Raw genomic sequence first — 6,000 nt, forward strand, 5'->3', positions numbered from 1 at the left:
CCTGAAATGATAGCTGTGTGACAGTTGGAACTCCAATTCCATGGGACTTGAGGAGAATTCTTTGTCTCCCAGTCTACCTTCTCCTTGTTCATTTTTATATTGCATACATTTTATACTGTGTATATTCCAGAGCTCATCAGTTTATTCTCCTTTGACCAAGGGTGTCTTCCTTCTGCTTTTGAGTTTACATACATCAAGGTTGTTGTGTCTGCAGCCATAGCTATTTTTCCAAGATGCTTTCTTTCTGTATTTGCTTTCCAGTGTTCCTGGTGGCTCAGTAAGAGTTCTAAGACCATTACTGTTTGATTGTTGTCTTGTTCCTACTTAAATCCTCTATTGGAGACTCAGCACACAGTCAGCATGCTCAAGTCCAAAGATAGCAACTGAGTCACTGGCTCACTCCCATTATGATGGTACAGGGGTAGTAGGTGTATGTGTGAACTCTTAACTCTGCTCTTTGCTCTGCCCATGATGCTCCAGCTCATTTAAGATGCTCTACCCCAGGTGAAGAGGCCAGGGGTGTGCCAGTTCCTGCCCAGGGAGCCAGAAAGCAGATCAATCCTGGAACTGCCTCCTCTTGACTCCAGTGTGGAGACAAGAGCTAGACAGCCCCTCTCTGCTTGGGTCCTTGACCTATCCCAGCCTATAAGTATAATTCTGGTCTGTTCTGATACGGATACTGATTCTCTTCTGACCTTAATAATAAAAAATGCTATGCCTAGCATGAGTGAAAATGGGGAAACATCTTGGTTGGTGAAACACTCTTTCTGTAAGCAAGTGGACCTGAGTTCAATCTCGGAAACCCAATGGGGAAGAAAAAGATTAATATAGTGGTACATACTTTACCAGCACTGAAGAGGCAGGTATAGCTGGGATCAGTGGGAATCTCTGGTCAGCCAGGCTTGCTTACTTGGTTAATTACAGGTCAGTGAGAGACCCTGGCTCAAAACCAAAGTTGAGCAACATCTGAGGAACACCTAAGTTTGTCCTCTGGATGCTACTACATACATGTTCACACACACACACACACACACACACACACACACTGAATTGTTCACTGTTTAATTGTGTTTGTTTTAGCTTTTAACCTGGATAGATATTTTTCAAGATTTATTTTTCGTAATGTGTCTGTGTTTGTGTGAATGAATATCATATGTGTGAAGGTGTCCATACGGCTGGGGAGGGTGCTGGATCCCTGGAGCTGGAGTCACAGGCAGTTGTGAGCTACCCAATGTGGGTTACGGAAAGTGAACTCGGGTTCTCTGAAAAATCAGAAAGCACTTTTAATTACCAAAAGATGTTTTTAGTTTCAAAACAAATAAGAAGGTGTTCTTTCTTTTGCTTGCTTGCTTTTTTTTCTTTGTGTGTCTGTACTTGTGTAAGGACAAGTGGAATTGTGGTTACGGACATCTGTGGGGACAACTGGCTTTATACATGGGTACTTGGATCTGAAATCTGGTTCTCATGATTGAGGAGGAAACTCTTTTAACCACTGAACCATCTCTCCAGCCCTAGATAAACACAATTTGATGCATAGATTATTATAAAAATTTTGTCATGTCTTCCCTTCTTTAGGAGGAAGCTGAGCCTAAGGAAGAAAGAAAGACACCCAAGACAAAGGCCAAGTGAAACATCCTAGCCTGAGCTCTTGTCTCCATCTACCAGAGAACAAGTCTTAAACATTCATGATGAGTTTGAAATTATACAAAAGCAGTATCCTGAGGTGTGACAAATTCTGTTCATAGCAACACATCCTCTAGCCTGTGACCAGCATGGGCTTCCAGGGTCCTGTGAGGACAATTTAGAACCTGAAAGACAGCCTAGAGAAAGAATCTATGAGGGAGACCAGCTCTGTAAGTCAATTCCAGCATGGAGCAGGAGCCCAAAACACAAACAGAGAAAGGGAGAGGGAGACAGGGAAACAGGGAGAGAGGGAGAACAGAAAAGAGAACTTATTCCAAGGTGCGGCTTGTGTGAAATCTACATTCCTGAGTACTTTCCTGAGCCTGGCTGGCAGGTAATATTTTATTGCCTCACAGGATGGACACCCACTTGAGATTTTGGTGGGTCAGAGGGAGGATTCTGAGGTTAAATTCACCTGAACAACAATGAGACTTGTGTCATGTGGGGTTCCAGGGCTCTCTTCAACATGCACAAGGAAGCAGGTTTTCAGCTAAAGATAAACAGACCCTCCCTGTGGGTTTAGTAAGCTGTATTATCTGCCTGATGAAAATGGAAACATTAGCATCCTCTTACAAAGCAGCCGAACGTCACCCTATTGTTCTGATTCTCCCATGGTAGAAGTAGAATTGTTAAATTCTCTAAGTCCTTATTTATTTATTTTTTTATTGCCTTTCTCCTGCACATAAAAAGGTTTCTAAATTCCTTGGGGTTCCTTTGAGAGAATGTAAATGTATTTCATCACTCAAACAAAATGAAACCAATAAAGAAGCAACTACAGGGAAGTGAAAGAATTGTGGCTGCTTCTACTCAGAAAGGTTGATGCAAAACACTTTTCATGTCTGATGAATCCCTGGTGCTGGGAAGGAGCTGCCATATTAGTCAGATTGCGGCTGAGGTGTTTCTATTACCCTGTATTCAAGGGGACGCTAAGGAAGACCCTGCCCTTGGCTTCTTGCTAAAGATGTCTTCCCTGGAAGGTCTGTGCTGGTTTTAGAGAAGACATCACATTGCAACTACTTACCAATAAAATATAGAGTGGTCTAAAAGTAATGAACTTTATTGAGCATAGGAAGGATCGGGGACTTTAGGCCCATCACCTAAACAACTCCACCAGTTTTCTTCAGAAAGGTGGGAGGATATATTTGCTGAACTACAGTTTGACTCTATAGTTAGGCTTGGAATCCAGAAGGGGATAATCTGGTGCACATGTCATTTGTAAAGTTCAATGGCATAAAGTGTGAGAACCCTTTGGATTATGGTGACTACTGCAGGACCTATAATTATGATCTGGGTGAGCAGGAAGTCTAGTGGCTAGTGATCTGGGGATACTTTCCTGGGTAGGACAAAGGGAAGTCAGACATTATATGCCACTGAGCACCCTCTGAGACAATGAAACTGTCACAAGACCACCTTCACTTGGTCCTCATTTTAGTTTTTAGTTATCTCCTGCCAATGTGGGAATTGTTCTCACCTTAGCCTAGTGACATCCACCCAAAGGACTGACATATAGGCTGGGCTAGGATGCAGACAGCAATTGGTCTGAATACTGAGTTACTTGGCTTGGGTTGCACGTTTAGTGGATTCCAGGTCCTACAGTATACATTGTGTATATAGTAATCAACAGCATAGACACTTGCTTGGCATAATTAGGGTTGTTAATCCTGCTATTTTGCTCCTGGGAATATGCGCAGATAATTCATACCCTATCAGAGAGATATTTCCACTCCCAATGTTTATTGCTGCTTTATTCACTACAGGAAAGCATTGGAATCAACCTAGTTGTCTGTCAACAGATCAGATGAATGAATAAAGAAAATGTGTGTGTGTGTGTGTGTGTGTGTGTGTGTGTGTGTGTATACTATTCAACTCTAAAGGAAAATTAGATCACAATATTTGCTGGAAAATTTATGAACTTAGAATGTATAATAATAAGGAAGGTCACATAATCACAAATAGAAAAAAAAATACACGTCTGGGTTCCTCATATGTGAAACCTAGACAATTTTGTGTATGTGTGTGTGCATATGAAGTAAGCAAATGTACATATGGATTCAATGTAATGTGAAAAACAGAACAGGAAAGAATAAATACTAAGGGATGAGGGAGGACTGAATACAGCTAATGAACACAGACATAAAGATACTGCTTTTCTAGTTCTAATAATGTGTCTTGGTTAGATTTTCTGTTGCCATGGTTAAGACTCTGACCAAAAGCAACTTAGGGAGAAAAGGGTTTATGTAAGTTTATAGCTTACAGGACACCATCCAGGAAAGTCAGGTCAGGAACTCAAGGCAGGAACTGATGCAGATGCCATGGAGGAGTGATGATTACTGGCTTGCTTTTCCTGGCTTGCTCAGCCTGCATTTTTAAAACTACAACTCAGGACCACCTTCCCAGAAGTGGCATTTCTCCCAGTGGAATAGGCCCCTGAAACAAGTAAGATAAACAGTAATTTAGTCTCAGGCAACTTGCACCATGCCTCTTTGCTGACACAGGCTAAGGACAGACCTCGGAGACCTCAGGTTGCACAAACCAGCTTGGAAGACACAGTGAAGCTATGGTCCAAATGACCCAAGGCACCCTTCTCAGGCAGATGGACCATCTGGAGTTCTCAGCAACATCATTTATTTTAGATACTTGCCAGAGAGGACCAGAGAAGCCTGGGCTTTGGACTTGTTACTCTGAGAGAATTGTCATTGAAATGAATCATATGTAGCTAAGCTCCTTGGATTACTGGGGAAATTATCAGGATGCTAAATTGAAGCAAAGTAAAAAGTAAAAAGCCATTAAGACTGAAGTCGTTTGGGTTCCAGAGCACAGTGGTGTTGGGTCACACTGAAGACTGGTTTTTAAATACTCCTAAAGCTCTAGAATACCAACTTTACAAGAAAAGAGAAAAAGAGATCTTATCTAAGTAATTCTCAGACATTTAAACTGTTTGAATATTTGCATAAATAATTACTTTCAGTAACTCCCAGTGGTAGTACTTTCAGTAATATGTTCACATTATTTTCCAGCGGTTGTCGCTAATGAAAGTGAACTGCATTTATGAATATAAATTATTAAGATTAGCCAACTGATACATGGCAGCTAATTTTCAAGATACTCTCTGTAAACACATAAACTTGTATTAAATATTCATATAATCATTGTGATAATTAATCCATAAAGCAATTATAGCTGAAATTAAATTGTCTTATAAATAACCAAATAAAGTAGGACTTTAAAAGCCAGGAAGGTAACACATCAACTTTTACAACTTAACATGGCATTGTTTTAACTCTGCTAATCCCAGCGCATACAGTAAAGCAAAGTCCCCATCTTATTCATAGGTGTATAGCTAAAGTTGTGAGACAGGGAGGGAATCACAGGACTCTGTAAGCTGAGTTCAGAAGAAAGCAAATGATGCCTCCTGGCCAGATATTACCTGGTATTCAGTCTGAAGGCTTTCATCCCTGTCTTGGACCAGGTGAGATCAATAGTCCCCTAAATGTTCACTGAGGACACGGCTACAATGTCCCAAGGAAAGGATAGGCAGGAGGTGTTGCACGAATCTTAAAAAGTTCTTATTAATATAAATAAACCTAGTGCCAGTTATAGGGGTCAATGCTGGAAGATCAGAGAAGCAAAACAAGCCACAGCCACCTCACCTCACCAATTCCTCAGCTGATCCTGTTTCCTCAAATGGAAGCCTCTGTGTCCTTATCCAGAATGAATCTCAGCTGAACTGCTGCTAAAAGCCTAAAAGCTTAACCAGCTATAGTTCCTTGTCCTCATGCCTTAAATACCTTTCTGCTTCCTGCCATTACTTCCTGGGATTAAAGGCTCTTGTTACCATGCCTGGCTGTTTCCAGTGTGGCCTTGAACTCACAGAGATCCAGGCAGATCTCTGCCTCTGGAATGCTGGGATTAAAGGCATGTGCTACCACTGTCTAACCTCTGTGTTTAATATTGTGGCTGTTCTGTTCTCTGACCCCAGATAATTATTAGAGTGCACAATACTTTGGGGAACACAATACCACCACAAGGAGGAGCATCAAGATCCAGTTGTCTCAAGATCCCCTGTGATGGGTCAGATGGCTGAAGGTTCCTGGAAGCACTGGGCGGTACCAGGCTTGATGGGAGGGTCTCAGCGTCCTGACCCCTCCTATGTAGGGAGACTCTAAATAGAAGGGTGGAGAGTATCATGAAATGCTTACCCATGTTGTGCAGCTCATGATCAGTTTTTGGCATGTTCCCACTCTCTCTATCTGATGTTCTGCTTGTGGGCCAATCCCTCTGCATGGACTCCTGGCCTCACCCTTCTCTGCCCACTGA

The 6,000-nt window shown here is 41.9% G+C and overlaps 1 long non-coding RNA gene across 2 annotated transcripts in view; it reads right to left on the minus strand.

Moving 5' to 3' along the window:
• Positions 1-3,967, minus strand: part of LOC118571981 — a 38,699-nt gene extending 34,732 nt beyond the window's left edge. For both annotated transcript variants that reach the window (XR_004943417.1, XR_004943418.1), the window contains exon 1: positions 3,938-3,967. This is a non-coding gene — a long non-coding RNA (uncharacterized LOC118571981). The remainder of the gene's footprint in view (positions 1-3,937) is intronic.
• Between the last annotated feature and the right edge of the window lie 2,033 nt (positions 3,968-6,000).

This window comes from Onychomys torridus, chromosome 21, assembly GCF_903995425.1.
Source record: "Onychomys torridus chromosome 21, mOncTor1.1, whole genome shotgun sequence".
NCBI classification, from domain to species: Eukaryota; Metazoa; Chordata; class Mammalia; order Rodentia; family Cricetidae; genus Onychomys; species Onychomys torridus.